This window comes from Haliotis cracherodii, unplaced genomic scaffold, assembly GCF_022045235.1.
Source record: "Haliotis cracherodii isolate W230 unplaced genomic scaffold, xgHalCrac1.p SCAF_17, whole genome shotgun sequence".
Classification (NCBI taxonomy): Eukaryota; Metazoa; Mollusca; class Gastropoda; order Lepetellida; family Haliotidae; genus Haliotis; species Haliotis cracherodii.
In genome coordinates this window covers 14,349,206-14,373,888 of record NW_027266272.1, presented here as the reverse complement: position 1 = coordinate 14,373,888, position 24,683 = coordinate 14,349,206, and positions in this window count along the sequence as shown.

Genomic DNA, 24,683 nt, shown 5'->3' with positions numbered 1-24,683 from the left:
TGAGGGTGGGTGTGGGTGTGTGTGTGTTCACGTTATGTTACACGTTATACGTCTGGCACGGCGTGAAGTCATCCCATAGATGACATTCTTGCCCTGCCCTATCAGGCTGACAGGACTACCATCTTTGGTTAGTTGAACAAAAGTTCAGAATATCAGAATGTCCCTGGTCCAATTCCCACCACAGGATTTGGAATTTATGTATGCCCGGTACACAAGCAGCGCAGTTTAATTGTTACTGACATTGAAATTATATGCTTGGAAGCCACGTTTTCCGCAAAACCTTGCTTATTCGAATTTCAAAATCGATGTTTCCTTCAGAACATAAAGTCCCATAAATTGACTTTGTTGGAACTGCATTGAATTTATTTGGATTGGTTATTTGTGGAATACGTATATGCTATGTGTGTTACCTCGCTTATCTGGATCAGTATGTATTGTTACATTACCAAAATCTGTAGTTGCAAATGGCGTCACCTCAAGTGTATCCCTGGTGATGAAAGGTTCACCGTCAAGCTTATATTGCTTGACTGTGTGGACATTGCAATCTCAAGGCATTCCAATTATCAAAGCGTAAATCTGAAAGATCTCTTTTCCCGTGTCATCAGGCATTATATTATCAGCTATTTCAAAGAAATTAATCTGTATAGTAAATTGTAAACATGTGTGTGGATAATTAAATGCTTGTTTTTAAATATGGTGTCATGCTATTATCAACTGACATTATTGAAGGCTCTGTCCAGGGGGGTTAAAGTATTATACCCCTGTGACACGTAATCCTATCATAATCGATGTAACTCTCATCAACCAGTGTTTTAAGCCAACTCATTGCTGAGTATGTTTTTATATTTGATACTATTGAGCACAACCACCAGCAGCTAAAGAGATGACGTAAATCCTGCTGGGGTATCATGCAGGAAGCAGAGGTACTGTAAGTCACCATGATCCCCAGCGTGGTGGCCTAGCTTTTTACTTGAATTGTGGCCTATAGCCCGTGTTTTAAACTGTAATAATGAAATTGTTATACTCAAATTTGTTTCATCAATTGTGTTTAGATATAGTAGTGTCACATATGTTTCATATCTTGTTTTTAAATAAAACTTTGCATAAATAACTAAATTGTGAATATATTAACTTGGTCTCGTCGCTATGTGGCTGGAATAATGGCGTTGCGTCGTCAAATTTTAACTCACTCACTGTCATATCGTCGTCTGTTTTGTTTGAGTGTCTGTCCGGCTTTTATCCCCGCTGGTTCTCAGTTTCTCACTGAAAATGTCGACAGATCCTGTTATCATTGACCGGTACACTGGTAGCGTCCGACGCGCAGCAATTCGCTGTGTTTATTTTCGCACCTTAGGCATTCCAGAAAACTCTTATCGTGGGTTCGGATCCCGGTTCGCTCTGATTATATTATTTGGGTTTGTCAGCTTGTTACGTTGTAAACGCCCACGACCTGTGTCACTTCGGGCTTTCCTCCCAAATCAAGCTGACACGCCGTAATATGACTGAATATATATTCTGTTAAGAGCGGAACTCACCAATTGATGTCATTCACTGCATCAATGAATATATGTAAACATACGACTGAACGCGTGGTAGGAATATTCCTAATTGTCAATGATAAACATTATCTATTTAGGAAATCCTAGCACGGAGGTTGTCGCGTTGTCGCATTGTCGCCCTTACCAAAGCAAGCAAAAGGTGTGAATATCAACCGAAGCGCGACAATGCGACAACGCGACATTTTAGCCATTTGTCACATTGTCGCGTTGTCACATTGTCGCCCTTCGGTAGAAAAGATAGAGGATATTTAATGTGTTTTCTCAAATACCACTTTTATCTCATCGAGTGAAGTGGGGAGAGTCTAATATTTTAGACTCTTCCCACTTCACGAGATGAGATAAAAGTGGTATTTGAGAAAACACATTGAATTTTCTATTTATTATATACATGTTTTATTTTTATTACTTGCAATTTATATATTTTTTCGAAAACAGCGTCTGATAAATTACTAAGTTCTCCCTGTCGCCCCTTTACCACCGCCGTATAAAGGGGGTTTGCGAAAAGAATATAGTTCGTGAATAAAACTAGCCCTGTTAATATATGTTATTCGAAATATAATTATATTTCCCTTTCGAGTTTTAAGTTCCGTGGACATTTTTGTTTGTCATAATTAAACATTCCTGTTTAAAATGAAAACAAAAATCATTTTCAAACAGCGTTTATTTTATTGGCGTAGGAATACATAAACAGTTAGTACAGTGACCATGTCGAACGATCAGCTGAGCGCTCTCCAGGCTTACAAAATCCGTCAAATTTGATCAAATTTTCTCACAGATAAGTATGAAAGTTGACATAAACACATTTATAGAACCCCGAACATTTTAACTGAAACATTGTTGCTTGCTGTCATGAATTGAATTAGGAAAGTTCAATTCTCGGAAAATTCAAGCGGGCGCTTCTCGCCTCGGCGGTACGTATCGCTGTCGCCAGTTGTGCCTTATGTCTGGCGAAGCATGTCCGGCGCAAGAGTGATATTAACATTGCCATAGATGTTATTTCCAGACATCAGACTCGTCAAAAAGTTCCTGTGGTCAGTTGAAGAGAAGTTATGCACCTGCGGTTGAGACTGAGTACAGTCGGCATCCGGCACCTTGTTTATATCAGTCACTAGTGACTGATAACTTGATCTATCGTCTCTGATAAATTCCAGTATTTCATTCATATGTATATAATAAAAAAGATTATTCAAAGCTCGACAACGCAACAAATGGCCAAAATGTCGCGTTGTCGTATTGCCGCGCTTTGCGTAATTTTGACACTTTAACTTGTTTTTGTAAGGGTGACAATGCAACAGTGCGACATGACTCCATTCTTATTGGTTGTATATATGATGCATATCTCAGTATCTCAGTATCTCAGTATCTCAGTATCTCGGTATCTCAGTATCTCAGTATCTCAGTATGTCAGAATCTCAGAATCTCGGTATCTCAGTATCTCAGTATCTCGGTATCTCGGTAAATAAGTATCTCAGAATCTCAGTATCTCAGTATCTCGGTATCTCAGTATCTCAGTATGTCAGAATCTCAGAATCTCGGTATCTCAGTATCTCAGTATCTCGGTATCTCAGTATCTCAGAATCTCAGTATCTCAGTATCTCAGTATCTCGGTACCTCAGTATCTCAGTATCTCGGTATCTCAGTATCTCGGCACCTCAGTATCTCGGTATCTCGGTATCTAAGTATCTCAGAATCTCAAAACCTCGGTATCTCAGTATCTCGGTATCTCAGTATCTCGGTATCTCAGTATCTCGGTATCTCAGTATCTCAGTATCTCGGTATCTCAGTATCTCAGTATCTCGGTATCTCAGTATCTCAGTGTCTCAGTATCTCAGTATCTCAGTATCTCGGTACCTCAGTATCTGGGTATCTCAGTATCTCAGTGTCTCAGTATCTCGGTATCTCGGTACCTCAGTATCTGGGTATCTCAGTATCTCAGTATCTCAGTATCTCGGTATCTCAGTATCTCAGTATCTCAGTATCTCGGTATCTCAGTATCTCAGTGTCTCAGTATCTCAGTATCTCAGTATCTCGGTACCTCAGTATCTCGGTATCTCAGTATCTCAGTATCTCAATATCTCAGTACCTCAGTATCTCGGTATCTCAGTATCTCAGTGTCTCAGTATCTCAGTATCTCAGTATCTCAATATCACAGTATCCCAGTATCTCAATATCTCAGTATCTCGGTATCTCAGTATCTCAGTGTCTCAGTATCTCAGTATCTCAGTATCTCAATATCACAGTATCCCAGTATCTCAATATCTCAGTATCTCGGTATCTCAGTATCTCAGTATCTCAGTATCTCAGTATCTCGGTATCCCAGTATCTCAGTATCTCGGTATCTCAGTATCTCAGTATCTCGGTATCTCGGTATCTCGGTATTTCGGTATCTCAGTATCTCAGTACCTCGGTATCTCGGTATCTCGGTATCTCGGTATCTCAGTATCTCAGTACCTCAGTATCTCGGTATCTCGGTATCTCGGTATCTCAGTATCTCGGTATCTCGGTATCTCAGTATCTCAGTACCTCAGTATCTCGGTATCTCGGTATCTCGGTATCTCAGTATCTCAGTATCTCGGTATCTCAGTATCTCAGAATCTCAGTATCTCAGTATCTCAGTATCTCGGTACCTCAGTATCTCAGTATCTCGGTATCTCAGTATCTCGGCACCTCAGTATCTCGGTATCTCGGTATCTAAGTATCTCAGAATCTCAAAACCTCGGTATCTCAGTATCTCGGTATCTCAGTATCTCGGTATCTCAGTATCTCGGTATCTCAGTATCTCAGTATCTCGGTATCTCAGTATCTCAGTGTCTCAGTATCTCAGTATCTCAGTATCTCGGTACCTCAGTATCTCGGTATCTCGGTATCTCAGTATCTCAGAATCTCAAAACCTCGGTATCTCAGTATCTCAGTATCTCAGTATCTCGGTATCTCAGTGTCTCAGTACCTCAGTATCTCAGTATCTCAGTATCTCAGTGTCTCGGTATCTCGGTATCTCAGTGTCTCAGTACCTCAGTATCTCGGTATCTAAGTATCTCAGAATCTCAAAACCTCGGTATCTCAGTATCTCGGTATCTCAGTATCTCGGTATCTCAGTATCTCAGTATCTCGGTATCTCAGTATCTCAGTATCTCGGTATCTCAGTATCTCGGTATCTCAGTATCTCAGTGTCTCAGTATCTCGGTATCTCAGTATCTCAGAATCTCAGTATCTCGGTATCTCAGTGTCTCAGTACCTCAGTATCTCGGTATCTCAGTATCTCAGAATCTCAAAACCTCGGTATCTCAGTATCTCAGTATCTCAGTATCTCGGTATCTCAGTATCTCAGTATCTCAGTATCTCGGTATCTCAGTACCTCAGTATCTCGGTATCTCAGAATCTCAGTATCTCGGTATCTCAGTGTCTCAGTACCTCAGTATCTCGGTATCTCAGTATCTCAGAATCTCAAAACCTCGGTATCTCAGTATCTCAGTATCTCAGTATCTCGGTATCTCAGTATCTCAGTACCTCAGTATCTCGGTATCTCAGTATCTCGGTATCTCAGTGTCTCAGTACCTCAGTATCTCGGTATCTCAGTATCTCAGTATCTCGGTATCTCAGTGTCTCAGTACCTCAGTATCTCGGTATCTCAGTATCTCAGTATCTCCATATCTCAGTGTCTCAGTACCTCAGTATCTCGGTATCTCAGTATCTCGGTATCTCGGTATCTCAGTGTCTCAGTACCTCAGTATCTCGGTATCTCAGTATCTCAGTATCTCCGTATCTCAGTGTCTCAGTACCTCAGTATCTCGGTATCTCAGTATCTCGGTATCTCGGTATCTCAGTATCTCAGTACCTCAGTATGTAGGTATGTCAGTATCTCAATATCTCCGTATCTCAGTGTCTCAGTACCTCAGTATATCGGTATCTCGGTATCTCAGTGTCTCAGTACCTCAGTATCTCGGTATCTCAGTATCTCGGTATCTCAGTGTCTCAGTACCTCAGTATCTCGGTATCTCAGTATCTCGGTATCTCAGTGTCTCAGTACCTCAGTATCTCGGTATCTCAGTATCTCGGTATCTCGGTATCTCAGTATCTCAGTACCTCAGTATGTAGGTATGTCAGTATCTCAATATCTCCGTATCTCAGTGTCTCAGTACCTCAGTATCTCGGTATCTCCGTATCTCAGTGTCTCAGTACCTCAGTATCTCGGTATCTCGGTATATCAGTATCTCAGTATCTCAGTGTCTCAGTATCTCAGTATCTCAGTATCTCAATATCACAGTATCTCGGTATCTCAGTATATCAGTATCTCGGTATCTCAGTATCTCAGTGTCTCAGTATCTCAGTATCTCAGTATCTCAATATCTCAGTATCTCGGTATCTCAGTATCTCAGTATCTCAGTATCTCAGTACCTCAGTACCTCAGTATCTCGGTATCTCAGTATCCCAGTATCTCAGTATCTCAGTGTCTCAGTACCTCAGTACCTCAGTATCTCGGTATCTCAGTATCTCAGTGTCTCAGTACCTCAGTACCTCAGTATCCCAGTATCTCAGTATCTCAGTGTCTCAGTACCTCAGTACCTCAGTATCCCAGTATCTCAGTATCTCAGTGTCTCAGTACCTCAGTACCTCAGTATCCCAGTATCTCGGTATCTCAGTATCTCAGTATCTCAGTATCTCAGTATCTCAGAACCTCGGTATCTCAGTATCTCGGTATCCCAGTATCTCAGTATCTCAGTATCTCGGTATCTCGGTATCCCAGTATCTCAGTATCTCAGTATCTCAGTATCTCAGTATCTCAGTGTCTCAGTATCTCAGTACCTCGGTATCTCAGTATCTCGGTATCCCAGTGTCTCAGTATCTCAGTATCTCAGTATCTCGGTATCTCAGTGTCTCAGTATCTCAGTATCTCGGTATCCCAGTATCTCAGTATCTCGGTATCCCAGTATCTCAGTATCTCGGTATCTCAGTATCTCGGTATCTCGGTATCTCAGTATCTCGGTATCTCAGTATCTCGGTATCTCGGTATCTCGGTATCTCGGTATCCCAGTATCTCAGTATCTCGGTATCTCAGTATCTCGGTATCTCGGTATCTCAGTATCTCAGTATCTCAGTATCTCAGTATCTCGGTATCCCAGTATCTCAGTATCTCGGTATTTCGGTATCTCAGTATCTCAGTACCTCGGTATCTCGGTATCTCGGTATCTCGGTATCTCAGTATCTCAGTACCTCAGTATCTCGGTATCTCGGTATCTCGGTATCTCAGTACCTCAGTATCTCAGTATCTCGGTATCTCGGTATCTCAATATCTCAGTACCTCAGTATCTCGGTATCTCAGTATCTCAGTATCTCAGTACCTCAGTATCTCGGTATCTCGGTATCTCGGTATCTCAGTATCTCAGTATCTCAGTACCTCAGTATCTCGGTATCTCGGTATCTCGGTATCTCAGTATCTCGGTATCTCAGTACCTCAGTATCTCGGTATCTCGGTATCTCGGTATCTCAGTACCTCAGTATCTCGGTATCTCAGTATCTCGGTATCTCAGTATCTCAGTACCTCAGTATCTCGGTATCTCGATATCTCGGTATCTCAGTATCTCAGTATCTCAGTGTCTCAGTACCTCAGTACCTCAGTATCTCGGTATCCCAGTATCTCAGTATCTCGGTATTTCGGTATCCCTACCAAAAGTTGAAGGCGAAGTGCAGTACCTGTACTCTCGTATGGATTGCGAGTTAGAATACGTCCCAAACAGATACGTAATGCAAACCGACAGTGAGGCTTGGTGACTTATGTGATTGCGTGTCATCGTGATCAGACTGTGTAGAGCGTTGCTCATATCAATCACTGGTTTGTCTGGTTCATACTCAATTATGTACAGGCCACCATTTTATAGCTGGAATATTTATAGAGAAATCTTTGTCACAATCTATATCTTGTTGCAAACGTGCTGGAGAGAAATCTCTGTGACAACCAATGTCTTTTCACAGACGATTGGGAGAGAATTTTTTGTCACAATCAATTTCTTGTCACAGAAGTTTGTGAAAGAAACTTTTTTTACAATCAGTTACTTGTTACAGAGGTTTGGGATGAAAAGCATGTGACAATCAGTTCCTTCTTACAGCAGTTTTGGGAGAGAAACCTTTTTCACAACCAATTCCTTGTTACAGACGTTTGTAAGAGAAACTTTTTTCAATCAATTCCTTGTTACAGAGGTTTGGGAGAGAAATTAAGTGACAATCAAGTCCTTCTCATAGCAGTTTTAGGAGAGAAACCTTTTTCACTACCAATTCCTTGTTACAGAGGTTTGGGAGAGAAATCATTTTGACAATCAATTCCTTTTCTCAGAAGTTTGGGAGAGAAATCATTTCGACAATCAATTCCTTTTCACAGAAGTTTGGGAGAGAAATCATTTCAAAAATCAATTCCTTTTCACAGAAGTTTGGGAGAGAAATCATTTCAAAAATCAATTCCTTTTCACAGAGGTTTGGGAGAGAAATCATTTCAAAAATCAATTCCTTTTCACAGAGGTTTGGGAGAGAAATCAATTTGACAATCAATTCCTTTTCACAGAAATTTGGGGAGAGAAATCATGTGACAATCAAGTCCTTTTCACAGAAGTTTGGGGAGAAAAAGGTTTTTCACAATCAATTCCTTCGTTTGGGAGAGAATGTTTTGACACAGTGAAACATCCTGGTAAAATATCAACTGGCGACGGTACATTACTCATTAACATGGCCTATGTCCCTCATTAGTGTGCTATATTTAGCAAGGTACAAACGGGATCATTTGTTAACGCATGGCCTATCTGCACTGTATGTAGGTGAATGTGGGAAGCCATTATCTCAAAGCGGTCAGTATCACAGGCAAGGAGATGTAGTACTGATTGATGCTTACAGAGTAAAAGCGAGTATAGTATTATAGATATATCATGTGTGATCAAATTGCACATATCCAACACGTTATTATAATATAATCATGAGTCACACCTTAGGCACTTATGTCTTAGACATTGCACGACGCCGTTGATAATCATCATCATATGGATGTCTGCATCATTCTGTCATTAATTAAGGGGGCACGGGCGGCCCAGTCGTCTAAGGCGCCGCGATTCGCTGTGCAGAGTTGCGTCCCTTGGGTACGCCAGAAACCTATGATTATGGGCTCGAGCCGATTATGTTTCTAGGTTTGTCAGAGCCATACCCGTGCTTGTGGGTTTCACCGAAGTGGTAAACGTCCGAGACCTGCATCATTTCGGGCTTTCCTCCAATAGTATGCTAACTTGCCGTGATATAACTGGAATACTGTTAAAAGCGGCGTAAAACTCAACTCACTCACTATCATTGGTCATCTATATTAAATGATTTGTGACTTGTGATTTGGGCATAGTAATATATACGTATGTACATTCAGTATCTGGTTATTAGTATCACATACTTCCGTGGCGTTATTTATGACATTACGCCGCGATATAACTGGAATAATGTTAAAAGCGGCGTTAAACCCAACTCACTCACTCACTCACTATTTATGACATTAAATATATTATCCTATCATGTCGACTAAAGCTATCAAAATGAAGGTGTTTTTCTTTTCATGTTTGACGAATAAACAGCATTCAAAACTTGAGAAATTGTTTTAGTTTACCCACTATGCTAATGAATAAGTTCTAAAACCCTTCATCTTGATATTATTATATTATAATGTATATATTATTAAGATCTTAAATTGTTCGGTAAAGGTTTATCTAATGTTAATTTATACTGTACTCTTGTACCAACGTGAATAGTTTTGAGTAAATAAATGAATCTGTAACAGAATCTAATCCACCGGTTGGGAATGAGACCCTTTGCGACGTGTAATTATTGGCTGCTCTGTTACGCGAAAGTGGACTGGAATCTTTCAAAACTGTTTGAGAATTATACCAACCACCAAATACAACATTTGTACCATCGAACCTACAAGAAGTCAATGTCCCTCACAGCCGTTCCCCACTGAGGATGGTCCTATCGTCCCGGGTTGTGGGCATGCTGATTAAGCGTAAACAGATTCTTTGTCGGAGTAAGGACCTTAACGCTATCAATTAAAGTCTTAGAACGTTATGTCAGCTCGGCCTGCAGTAGGAAATTTGATCTATAATGATAGTAGTTAATTTGAAGCGGTACTTGTCTTTAATGAAATGAGTTTGTGTACACAATGTTTCAAATTAACCGAGTTTTCATCTTTTATTAACTTCAGCTGTAGCCCATTCCTGGACAAATCATAATCACAGCGAGTCGTGAGGACGTGATACACATAGGGAATTATTTTTTCTAGGCTGGTATATTATATGAGAGGGAGATTATCTGATGATCTGCTCATAGCGAATAGTTGGCACCATAGAGAACCCTCACCACAGTGAAAGGTTGGTGTCATACAAACTAGTCAAAGCGAATAGCTGGTACCACACTGACTACTCATAGGGAATAGCTGGTACCCTATATACCACCCATAGTGAATATCTGGTACCACACTATTGGTACCATAGAGAACCCTCATCACAGTGAAAAGTTGGTGTCATACAAACTAGTCATAGCGAATAACTGGTACCACACTGACTACGCATAGGGAATAGCTGGTACCCTATACACCACTCATAGTGAATATCTGGTACCACACTATTGGTACCATAGAGAACCATCATCACAGTGAAAAGTTGGTGTCATACAAACTAGTCATAGTGAATAGCTGGTACCACACTGACTACTCATAGGGAATAGCTGGTACCCTATATACCACTCATAGTGAATATCTGGTACCACACTATTGGTACCATAGAGAACCCTCACCACAGTGAAAAGTTGGTGTCATACAAACTAGTCATAGCGAATAACTGGTACCACACTGACTACGCATAGGGAATAGCTGGTACCCTATACACCACTCATAGTGAATATCTGGTACCACACTATTGGTACCATAGAGAACCATCATCACAGTGAAAAGTTGGTGTCATACAAACTAGTCATAGTGAAAAGCTGGTACCACACTGACTACTCATAGGGAATAGCTGGTACCCTATATACCACTCATAGTGAATAACTGGTGCCATACTGATTACTCATAGTGAATAGCTGGTACCCTATAGACTACTGATAGTGAAGAGCTGGTATCCTATAGACTACTCATAGTGAATAGCTGGTACCCTATAGACTACTCATAGTGAATAGCTGGTACCCTTTAGACTACTCATAGTGAATAGTTGGTGCCATACTGACTACTCATAGTGAATAGTTGGTGCCATACTGACTACTCATAGTGAATAGTTGGTGCCATACTGACTTCTCATAGTGAATAGTTGGTACCCTACAGACTACTTATAGTGAATAGTTGGTACCCTACATACTACTCATAGTGAAGAGCTGGTACCCTATAGACTACTCATAGTGAATAGCTGGTACCCTATAGACTACTTATAGTGAATATCTGGTACCCTTTAGACTACTCATAGTGAATAGTTGGTGCCATACTGACTACTCATAGTGAATAGTTGGTGCCATACTGACTACTCATAGTGAATAGTTGGTGCCATACTGACTTCTCATAGTGAATAGTTGGTACCCTACAGACTACTCATAGTGAATAGCTGGTACCCTACAGACTACTCATAGTGAATAGCTGGTACCCTATAGACTACTCATAGTGAAGAGCTGGTAGCCTATAGACTACTCATAGTGAAGAGCTGGTACCCTATAGACTACTCATAGCGAATGACTGGTACCCTATAGACTACTCATAGTGAATAGCTGGTACCCTAAAGACTACTCATAGTGAATAGTTGGTGCCACACTGATTACTCATAGTGAATAGTTGGTGCCATACTGACTGCTCATAGTGAAAAGTTGGTGCCATACTGACTACTTACAGTGAATATTTGGTGCCATACAGACCCCTTCATAGTGAATATTGGTACTGTATGAATTATTCATATTGAAAAGTTGGTACCACATGGACTACTCACATTTAACTGATGGTACTGTATGAACATAGCCAATAGTTGGTACCATACCACATGTTCTACTCGTACCGGAGAAAACTATGGATTGTCAATTGTCTATGTAAAACTTTCCGATTAATAGAACGAGTCCCTATTAAGATACTGTTTAACTAGAAGGAGTCCTACAGGACACACTGTTTTGAAAAGTTTCCTAAACGCAATGTTTGTATTATACAGATACGCAGACCACCATCTGTACTTACAGCCATGGTATACATGCGTATAGATGTAAGAATATTACATTCAATATAACATAAAGAAGAGAATTTATGGATTTAACTTCTTTATTATGAGGAACACATGTCCATTTATGAGTTTAATACGTTTGAGTGTGTGATGTAACTGGACTGTTGAAGTGCATCTAAACACGCCCTCGTACAACCTACGACATCACGGTGTTGACTGACGGGTATGTCCAAGTGCTTCACAACTATATGCATATGTAGCAAGACAAATGGTCACATAAAACAGTAAGAACGTCAATATACATTCGCGTGTACCAATAGGATAATTTGCATTAAGTATTTGTCCCTAGATATTGACAGTCATGCTTAACATGCGTATATTTGTCCTGTCCACAATTACAGCATTTCCCATAAAACCCAGGCTTGATATTGTTTGTTAAAATAAATTACATAAATAGTTTATCAGACCATTAACCGTGGTTCGCGTTGATTAAGATAAATACCACACTACCATATCTAGTTAAAATAACAGTAATAACACAAACACATTTCCAGGTTTTGTAAAGGCATATTCTAATTAGGAGCTGAGTCTTGTTATGCGTTGAATAATGAAAACGTAGAACTATTGTCGTCAAAGTACGAGGGCGCTGGCACAACATACATCGGCTTTGCTATTCTCAATGGTTGCTTGAACTACATATATTAAATATAAAACGTCAACGCCAGTTTTAAGTAACTGTATTGGATTTAGACGTAGGGAACCAATTTATCATATTAATTTTAGGATATATTTTTTATAAAAACAGATGGTAACCAGATGTTCGAAATGGTCAACTAAACATGATTGATCTAAGGCATTAGCCTAGTAGTTAATATTTAAAAATATGCAGGATAAAATACAATAAAATATATACAAAATACTTCAAGCACCCCATATAAGCTTGCATATCATGGCATTAGTTGCATATAAAATATCGTTATGGCATTCTACAGTCCATTATGGCGTATGGGCCATTCTGCAGTCCATTATGACATACGGGCCATTCTGCAGTCCATTATGATGTACGGGCCATTCTGCAGTCAATTATGATGTACGGGCCTTTCTGCAGTCCATTATGACGTATGGGCCGTTCTGCAGTCCATTATGACGTATTGGCCGTTCTGCAGTCCATTATGACGTATGGGCCGTTCTGCTGTCCATTATGGCGTATCGGCCGTTCTGCGGTCCATTATGACGCACGGTCAGTAGTGACATCTGACAAAAGCCTCATTATCAGCGGCCTGCTCGATTCAACAGTAATTTTAGAAGTGTTATCATATGTATGATATACTTCTTACAACCTTCCAGAAATTTACAAAAGTTAAAAGTCGTCTACAATATACGAATTAAGTTGTATACTAGTCTAGTATACTGATATATCAGAGAGGATGAAAACAATTTAAGGAACGTGCATTATTATCAAATTTTCTTATCATTTCCACACTTATGTCAATGTGTGCTCTGCGGCAATGCTTTCAGAACCGTTTACTTTTATAATATGAAGGTTAAATACAACAAATCGTATTTCATTCATGTTAACAAGAGCTATTTGTTGTCCATCCCGTGGTTTATACAAGGAGAATGGATATAAAAAACTCCAGTTGTTTATTCAGGCCAGTTGTTTATTTCCCTTACATTTCCGCCCGGAAGTCATCGACTGGCGCAGCCAACCACGTGGCTGTGTAAACAAACAGATATGAAATAAACAAACATGGAGCTAAGAAAACTTCCTCGTCGTCTCGCGTCATGACAGAGGAGGACTTTAACTCTCGATCAGGGGATACACTTCATTGACCAGGATATGCGAACTATGCTTGTGAAAACAGCCGTGAAGATCTGGGTTAGATCCATCTTCCCGAGGCAAGAGAGTTAACTGACTTTAAAAGTCCAGTTTCCACTTTTATAGTCAGTTAACCCACTTGCCTCGGGAAGATGGGTTAGATGCGGTCTTCAGCAACACCTGCTTGTCGTAAGAGGCGACTAACGGGATCGGGTGGTCAGACTTGCTGACTTGGTTGATGCATGTCATCTTATCCTATTTGCGTGTCTGTAAATTATCGAGTCTGGACCAGACAATCCAGTGATTGACATCATGAACATTGATTGTTGGAGTACGATGACATGCATCAACCAAGTCAGCGAGCCTGACCACCCGATCCCGTTAGTCGCCCTTTACGACAAGCATAGTCGACCTTTACGGCAGGCATAGGTTGCTGAAGACTAATTCTTCCCCGGATCTTCACAGGTCTGTCATCACTAGTCGTATTCTTGTTTGAAATATGGTTATTATTTTATCTTTGGCAGCAAACGTTCTCTACATCAGTGGATAGCCATATATAAATGTGGTCAGAGTAACGATGGCACAGTTGCTTCCCTTAGGCATGCCAGGATACTATGATTCTGGGTTCGAATCCGATGTTCACCCCGAGTAAGATCACACACTTGCTCCAGATTATTACCTGCCTTTCAATAAATCATCCGTTTTCGGGCTTCGACTCGGCAGTGATAGTTTTCTCCGTACTTCTACATAAGTCGGCGTCTTGAGTTTCAAAATAATTCAAAATGAAAATTCGCATTCTCATATGTAACATATTCATTTATCTTTCGTATCAAACGGTTGTAACTGTCTCCAGGGGATTTGTAGTTTTGAGCACTGGTATTTCACAATGGTTTATTGCAGAATTATTTAAATGAGTATGGAAATATATCCGGAAAATCGAATAATGCTTTCACAGAAACTTCTTTTACTAATGCGGGATTTAATGATTTTTTTTTGCATTTGACTAAATTTCACATTATGTTTATCATAAGTTTGCCGGAAATACGCTCGTGTATTGACAGAATTAACACAAAGAGTATTTAATCTATGACCATTCGACAGTTGATGTGTGATAAATACTATACATGGAACACAACAATTAATTACAAAAAAGACTTACTTTATTACCAAACTGTTATCACTCTCCTTTACGAAATTGAAAAAATAATGTCCATAATTATCTTATCAGGAAAACAAATATATCACGTTTGTATATTTCAACTTCATATTTGGCAATCTTATTGTCATGATCATCAGTCCTCGATCGGTACAGAAACGCATTTGTTTGTCAGGAATGATGATGCCGTCATTATCACCATTCGATCTTAAACAAAAGATGAATGTTTCTATTGATTCTCCGCTGCACTGTACGTTAAACAAATAACCGGGACGAGTCATTGTCTAATATCATAAATGTGCACGGCAAAGATACAAGGGGCATTGTTTGATGTTAAATACTTTCCCAAATAATCAATGATTCTTCAGATCCACTGCGTGGGTAACAGCGAAGGATTGCAGCCAGCGAGTCGGATGAATGTTAGGATGCATAAGAAGTTCAGATAATATATTGCAAGTTGGGAACGAAAGCGAAAAATGTAACGACTTGCCGAAGCGAATTTTTAACCGCCATTATCCAGTGTTTAAGTTTCATTACAGAAGTGGATTGTGGATTGAGAACTTTTGGTCTTTTAAGAGGGATAGGAAATTGATTTTATGAGTTTGTTTGTTTCTAATTTCAACATCAAACATGGAATCAGTCATTTTCTTTCAAATATGATAAACGAGTCTACTCGACCGGGTAACATTGCTCTGCACATTAATTGTGTGATTCTTTCTTTCCCATGCCGATGTCAGGTATAGTTGATTCTGACTTGTAGACGATCCATCTACAGTTTCGTATTTAGCCTTGTATCGTATTGAATGTAGACAGGTTTTTATCTGTACATGTAGAGTGTAGATTGTTTTTTTGTCTATATTTGCAGGCTGTAGACAGTTCTTTGTCCAAACATGTATGCTGCAGACAGCTCTTGGTCAAATCATGTATGTCTGTGGTATAAGTTACTATTCGAATGAACACAAACCACCCTGGGATAGACAAACCTAAAATCTCATTGAGGCTCTAATCATGTGACTACGTTTTTAAATATCAATATGCAACTCATACGTCTGCAGAAGATGTACAGCTGGTTACGGAGTGCTTCTTAATATCTAAATAACTACTTCATTAGCCGATACCCTATATAAATAGTACACGCACAGCTTTGTCGATACCGTGTATATAGTATATGAACACAGCTTTGTCGATACCGTGTATATACTATATGAACACAGCTTTGTCGATACCGTGTATATGGTATATGAACACAGCTTTGTCGATACCGGGTATATGGTATATGAACACAGCTTTGTCGATGCTTGTCGTAAAAGGTTACTGTGCTTGTCGTAAAAGGTGACTATAGTATGCTTGTCGTAAAAGGTGACTATGCTTGTCGTAAAAGGTGACTGTGCTTGTCGTAAAAGGTGACTGTGCTTGTCGTAAAGGGCGACTAACGGGATCGACTTCGATGATGCATGTCATCGATCCAAATTGCGTGGATCGATGTTCATGCTATTAATCACTGGATTGTCTGGTCCAGACTCGATTATTTACAGACCGCCGTCATATAGCTGGAATATTGATGAGTGCGGTTTCAACCAACCAACCAGCTTTGTCGATACCGCATATATATATAGTATATGAACACAGCTATGCATATTCCGTTTAAATGGTAATGAACACAGCTATGCATATTTTGTTTATGTGATCTATGAACACAGATATTGTGTTGTATATGAACACAGCTATGCATATTTTGTTTAAATGGTATATGAACACAGCTATGCATATTTCGTCTATGTGGTATATGAACACAGCTATTCATATTTCGTTTAAATGGTATATGAACACAGCTATGCATGTACCGTTTATATGGTCTATGAACACAGATATTGTGTTGTATATGAACACAGCTATGCATGTACCGTTTATATGGTCTATGAACACAGATATTGTGTTGTATATGAACACAGCTGTGAATGTTCCGTTTATATGGTATATGAACACAGCTATGCATATTCCGTTAATATGGTATATGAACACAGATATTGTGTTGTATATGAACACAGCTGTGAATGTTCCGTTTATATGGTCTATGAACACAGATATTGTGTTGTATATGAACACAGCTATTCATTTTTCGTTTAAATGGTATATGAACACAGCTGTGAATGTTCCGTTTATATGGTCTATTAACACAGATATTGTGTTGTATATGAACACAGCTATGCATATTTCGTTTAAATGGTATATGAACACAGCTATGCATGTACCGTTTATATGGTCTATGAACAAAGCTATTGTGTTGTATATGAACACAGCTATGCATGTACCGTTTATATGATAATGAACACAGCTATGCATATTCCGTTAATATGGTATATGAACACAGATATTGTGTTGTATATGAACACCGCTATGCATATTTCGTTTATGTGGTATATGAACACAGCTATTATGTTGTATATGAACACAGCTGTGCATATTCCGTTTATATGGTATATGAACACAGCTATGCATATTCCGTTAATATGGTATATGAACACAGATATTGTGTTGCTACAGTAAGACATTGTAAAATGTCTCATTTTCAAAACACGGCGCCGGTTAAGTGAATATTCAAACAATTACATACAAATCCCACGTGATGAGCATAATAGTTAATAAATCATGAAGTTAAAAGTCGAAAAACAGCTCAATGCAATAACCACATACGTTATGTCACTTTATACATCATCATGTGATTTGCACATTGCATACTATCGTATCTGTATGAACATAACTACTATTTCCACTCCTTAAAAAGTACAACTTCGTGCAAAATGAAGCCCGAAACAAATACAACACATTTCAGAGCAATACTTGTATTTTGAAGGAGATATCACGTTTTTGCACCAAAGCGTCGTATGACTGATTAATGGCGAGATCATCACCTGATGTTAAACAACTAAACATGCGAAAACGAAAACACGCGGGGCCCGAGAAATAATGTTCGCCCGAGAACAGGGCGTGAAGTATTCTGATGAGAAACGCATATTCTAGGTGCTCCTATAATTCTTCTGGGAGACAACACGGAGCCGATGGAGCCAGTGGAGCCGGCATCGCTTCTGATTCTGACGATACCAAAACGTCGTCATGTATGATGGTCCTATGCTGCCTGCACACTCAGATCTTTGATGGGTTCATTTAATTCTGGAATGTACGTCAGAGTCTTTTTTTTTGCCGATGTTGTTAGTGGCGTATAATGTAGACCCCCTTTTAACACATCCGGTACAAATAATGTTAAGAAAATGTGACTGCGTTCATATTGTGTGGGTTTTAAGCGCGCTTGGATTGTGTGCATCATGTTTCTATGTTTTGTTGTGATGAGTGCTGTGCTGTGCTGTGCTGTGCTGTGCTGTGCTGACAGAGATCCTAGATGTTTACATTGCCCTGATCACGGCTCAAGATCGGGCGAATCCAAACTTATAATTCTAACCTACAATCAGCCTATATCTTCATCCTCTTACAATTCATAGCCACCTGTGTATTTCTTTTTTACCGCATGAAATTTCATATCAGTGCAAATCCTTCATATCTGCAGGCCTCTCGTGCCATTTTACGTTTACAAATTCGCCACGGTCCGCTGTGCTGGAGGATCCTATTTCTGAAGAGCATTTCCTCTCGGGGTGTTTTGGCCCGCTTCCTGAATCAAAGAGCAGAAGAATTTTGTATGGGTTGACATTTTTCACTTGACCCCTCGAAGTGTCGACATACCAGGAAGGTCACACCAACCATGGTGACACCCATCATGTGTCAGATGGGGGACTCGAACGCGGATTTTCGGTGTGACTACCTAACGTTGCATCCACTAGACTACCCCAACCCTGAGCGAATGTTTATTTGTTTGTTTGTTAAACGCCGCACTCCAGCTCCACTCCACTCCAGCAATACTCCAGCTATATGACGGCGGTCTGTAAATAATCGAGCCTGGACCAAACAATCCAGTAATTGATATCATGAGCATCATGCGTCATGCAATGCGATGACATGCATCAACCAAGTCAGCAAACATGATCCTGTTAGTCGCCTCTTACGGCAAGTGTGGGTTGCAGAAGACCTATTTTCCACTCGGATGTTCACGGGTCCACTGAGCGAATGATTAAATCTAAAGTCAGTATCTCAATGGGGGCGGTGGGGAAACCTGGTAGTCAAAGCGTTCGTTCGTCACGCCGACGACACCGGCTTCGATTCTCACATGGGTACAATGTGTGACGCCCATTTCTGGTGTCCCACGCCGTGTTTTTGATGGAATATTTCTAAAAGCGGCATAAAACCAAATTCATTCACTCAGTGTCTCAAAAAAATCACGTTGACAGGTAAATTTTCGAATCTTGACCAAAGAAACCAGTGATTATTGAGTAACGTCCTCCGCGGGACAATTAAACCTGATCAGACGAGTCACCGAGCAAAACCTCCTGGTCCACGATATGCAAACAACTGCATACAATTATAATTTTTTTCGTATTGTTCATTCAAATTCCTGCATTCTGATTAGCTGAATTGGTCACGTGTTATTGCATTCATTTTCCAATGAATGTAAAATATGAAGCCACACCCACCGAGGCGAACCACTTTTATTACTACCGAATGTCGGGGAATCCCAATATTGCAGTCGAGTCCTGCTTACGAGTAATGTCATTCACGGGGCATTTAGCGAAATTCATGCATATTCAATGTCCCAACTACCCTTTGATGTCGAAGACCGAGAAGGAATGAAACAGCAAACGTGCAGGCTTGCTCGCCTGTTTTTTCCCCCGCTCACCTCGGTTTATGTCTTCGGGTTTCATTTCTGACTAGCTTTCCAACTGTGCCTTCCCGTTCTAAGGGAACTAATGTTCGAATCTGGCGGAAACTGGCCATGTTATTTGAAACTGCCGCCTTCTCCCGGACATATTTGTTCCGGATCGTTACAGTCTGCTATGCAGATTCATACAGTTTCAACATCGGTTTTTCCCTTTATACCTCAATAATCAAATTTTCGTTGTGTTCATTGAAATTCCTGTATTCTGATTAGTTGAATTGGTCACGTGTTATTGCATTCATTTCGAATTGAATGTAAAAAATAAGCCACGCCCACCGAGGCGCACTACTTTTATTACTTCGGAATGTCGGGGAATCCCAATATTACAGTCGAGGGAATTCCCTTTCTGCTCACGTGTATCGTCATGCACAGGACAACCCTTTGAAACGTTTGTAAGAATACCTCAATGAGCCGAAAAAATACAGTCAATCCTTAAATGAACCGAAGAAAATGCACTGTCAATCCTTAAATAAATCGTGTACACGTGTAGTGAATACGAGCCCGACTTGGCTGAGGAACTATTTAAGGACATCATCTGTTTACCTGATTAAATACAATCACGATGGTATTTCTTTGGCCTTTTGTCTTGGCAACACCAATGCGCCATATAAAGAATATGAATGTGGAAAGTGAACGCCTACTCATTAGAAAGACAAGTTTATATTCCTGAGTATATTTTCTCACTTGTATACTAACCTATTCAAACCTATCAAAACTAAATCATCCGTATTTAAATCATTTATAATGTAATTATACGTATCTAAATAAAGGTTACATATGAGACTAATGCTACGAGGGCTGATGGACACATTTTAAAGCCTAGTTGGAAGGAATTGCGTAATAGTGACATCTTTAGTTGTAGATATTTTGGGTGGTACTGATCACTGCCCGTTCGTAAAGTTCGTCCATTTTTCACGACGGCATTAAATGCTCAACTGACTCAATGTTAGTTGGTGTTGTTTGTTTGTTTGTTTGTGTGTTTGTTGTCTGTTGCTATGAAGGCGGTCTGTAAATAATCGAGTCTGGACTAGACAATGCAGTGATAGACATCATGAGCATCGATCCACGCAATTGGGATATGATGACATGCATCAACCAAGTCAGCGAGCCTGACCACCCGATCCCGTTAGTCGCCTCTTACGACAAGCACAGTCGCCTCTTACGGCAAGCACAGTCCCTCTTACGGCAAGCGGGGCGGTCGGATAGCCTAGTGGTTAAAGCGTTTGGTCGTCACGCCGAAGACCCGGGTTCGATTCCCGAAATGGGTACAATGTGTGAAGCCCATTTTTGGTTCCCCTGCTGTGATATTGATGGAATATTGCTAAAAGCGGCGTAAAACCATACTCACTCACTCACTCTTACGGCTAGCATGGGTCTTCACGGGTCGTTTATTGGTGTATATCCGTGATATCGTGTAATGTCAACAACACAAGATTTCACTTTTTATCCATCAACCCTCGTATTTGTTAGCAATGTTGTTATCGACACTCCATCAATTGACAACACGCTATATGCTGCTGTGTGGAGACGTGACGGTATTCAAAATAGTGAGTGAGTTGGGTTTAACGCCCGCTTTAACAGTATTCCAGTTATATCACGGCGTGTCAGTTTAATGTGAGCCCGAAGTGATGCAGGTCTGAGACGTTTACCACTTCGGTGAAACCCACGAGCACGGGTATGGTGCTGACAAACCTAGAAACATAATCATAGGTTCATGTCGTCACCAACGGACGCAACTCGCACAGCGAATTGCGGCGCCTGGAAACATAATCGGGGCGAACCGGGATTCGAACCCACAATCATAAGTTTCTGGCGTGCCCAAGGGACGCAACTCTGGTATTCAAAACAACTTCAAGTTGCACCGGGTGTTCGACAACTCCAGATGCTGCCTTAACAGGCATGTGCATGTTGACACGACACAATGACACGAAGCCCTCCAACAAGCATAGAAGTACATGAGGAGTCTCTGTGTTTTCTTGCCGATGACTAAGAATACTGATCCATGGTGAGTGAGTGAGTAAATAGTATTACATCACGGCTTGTCAGTTTAATGTGGGAAGAAATTCCTAAGTGATGCAGTTGTCCGATGTTTACCACTTTGGTGAAACCGACGAGAACGGGTATGGTGCTGACAAACCTAGAAGAGAACCGAGATTCGAACCCGCGTTCATAGTTTTCAGGCCTGAGCTCACTGTGGCCCCTTCTAAACCATAGGTAAATACTAGTCAACAAGGGCAATACTAGTCAATGAAGAAGACTACCAGTCCATTCATAAAAACACTAATCAGTTAGTATGACCATTATTAAGTCAGCAGCACCAGCAGTATGCGAGTAAGATTACAAGTCGATGTTTAAAACGACATGCATGGCGAATAATTATAAATGATAATCATTTCGATTCGATGAGCAATTATTCTAGCCGATCGTGATAGAGATAGACAAAAATACTATATTTTGCAAAGAGCAAATGTTGCTCATCGTTAAGTAAGGGTATGGAGGGGGCACGGGTGGCCCAGTCGTCTAAGTTGCCTCAATTCACGGTGCAGTTGCTTCCCTTGGGCACGCCAGAAACCTATGATTGTGGGTTCGAATCCCGCTTCGCACTGATTCTGTTTCTAGGTTTACCAGGATAATACACGTGATCTTGGGTTTCGCTGAAGTGGCAAACGTCTGAGACCTACATCACTTCGGGCTTTCCTCCCACATTAAGCTCATATGCCGTGATATAACTGGAATACTGTTAAAAGCGGCGTTAAACCCAACTCACGTTAAGTAAGAGTACTTGTCGATAAATAGGCCTAACAGTCGATGTGTAATCTAGTTGTCGTTAACTAGGCCTCATGGTTGATTTGTTAGCCTATCAATCGATAACAGTCATAATAGTCGACTTGTAGGCTACTAGTCGACAAGTAGGCTCAATAGTCCACGAGTAGGCATTGTAGACTTTCACTAAGCACACGAGTCAACCAGTTAACTTCATTAGGTGGAATTTAGAAGTTGGTATGAGTGAGTGAGTAAGTATGGTTTTACGCCGCTTTTAGCAATATTCCAGCAATATCACGGCAGGGGACACCAGAAATGGGCTTCACACATTGTACCCATGTCGAGAATCGAACCCGGGTCTTCGGCGTGACGAGCGAACGCTTTAAACACAAGGCTACCTGACCGCCCCGAGTTGGTATGATCAACAAGGGATATGACATGGGTATTTTATGGGTATCCAACTTCTATATTATCTACACCTTGAGATCGTAGTCATTGTAATAAAGAAGTTGTATATCCACAGAACTATATCCCTTGTTCGGTGAGCCATCAAGCCGAGGTAAATCAGTGAAACCGCCCTGATGATATACGTGTGTGGGCAACCTCCCAGGAGAGTCATATCATGGCAGCGGGGAGTTACGTCGGTGCAAATGATTGGCTCCGTGTAAACCGACCTCTGTTTATATAATACTAAAATTATCACACAACATGTCTACTTGGGCAGAAGCGTGTGCTTCGATAACTAGCAATATGACACAGCTACTCAAAATAACAAGCTAAAACCCCCGGCAATTATATCCGATCCTCATACGCATGGTCCAAATTATCGAAGAGATATATAATGTCAGAAGAAAATAGTGAAAATAAACAATTTAACAGTCTGGAATAAACAGTATAATACATACGGAGTTCAAAAATAAAATTGCTCTCTTACCAATGTTTCAGTTTATTCCAGCCATCTGGACAGGTCATTTCAGACCTATGAACCAATAAATAAAACAACACAGTTTATAGACGCCACGCCTCCTGTAAATAAAAGCCGAGTCAATTGTACGATTACTACCACATAAGTGAGTTGAGTGAATATCGTCTTACGCCGCTTAGCAAATATTTCAGCAATATCTCGGCGGGGGACACTAGAAATGGGCTTCTCAAATTGTACCCATGCAGGGAATCAAACCCGGTCCTCGGCGTTACGAGCGAACGCTTTAACCACTAGGCTACCCGCCGCCCCCGACTATATCATGAGCACGTGTTTATGCACACTGTCAAACAGTGATGATACCAGGTGTTCGCGAAAAGGTGAGCGCATCCTGACCCACAGGTGGAACCTGTCTTAAACACACGCAAAGGCAAATCAATTGTTCACCTGGAAACATATAGGAACAGGAACATCTGGAACAAGTCAAAATAGGGAATTACATCGGACACAACTTTGGTCTCTGATGCGTCAGGTTTGGAAATGATCTCGAAATGTCTACCATAAAACTTTTGAAAGTTTTACTGAGGCCTAGGATGTTGTTGTCTTGATCAAACAGATTTTCATCAAGAGTTGTAAAACGCTCTTTGAAATCTTTGTAGAAAGAGCATGTTCTATTGTATATTATCAAAGGTTGTGATATGTAGAAACCAAAGAATAGTGTTTGACATAAAGGGAAAGCTGAAGTCATCACTCTTGTCAGACAGTCTTGTGGGGGAGTTACATGTTTCTTTATGCATAGATCCATACGAAGAGGCGGTCTCACTGGTCCTACTCCTACTCGGTACATGTTGATGAAAATGGACATCCGGTCAATAAAGATGTGACTCGCCGCATCTCAGTTTAAACTGCCGTATTTTGCCATGATGTCACGTGTTGTATCTTGCAATGATGTCACGTGTATCTTGTCATGATGTCACGTATTGTATCTTGCAATGATGTCACGTGTTGTATCTTGCAATGATGTCACGTGTTGTATCTTGACATGATGTCATGTGCTGTGTCTTGCCGTATCATGCCGTATCTTGCTACGATGTCACGTGTTGTTTCTTGACGTACCATGCCGTATCTTGCCACGATGTCACGTGTTGTGTCTTGACGTACCGTGCCGTATCTTGCCATGATGTCACGTGTTGTATCTTGCCATGTCTCGTATTGTATCTTGACATGATGTCACGTGTTGTGTCCTGCCGTACCATACCGTATCTTGCCATGATGTCACGTGTTGTATCTTGCCATGATGTCACGTGTTGTATCTTGCAATCATGTCACGTGTTGTACCTTGCAATCATGTCACGTGTTGTATCTTGCAATCATGTCACGTGTTGTATCTTGCAATCATGTCATGTGTTGTACCTTGCAATCATGTCACGTATTGTATCT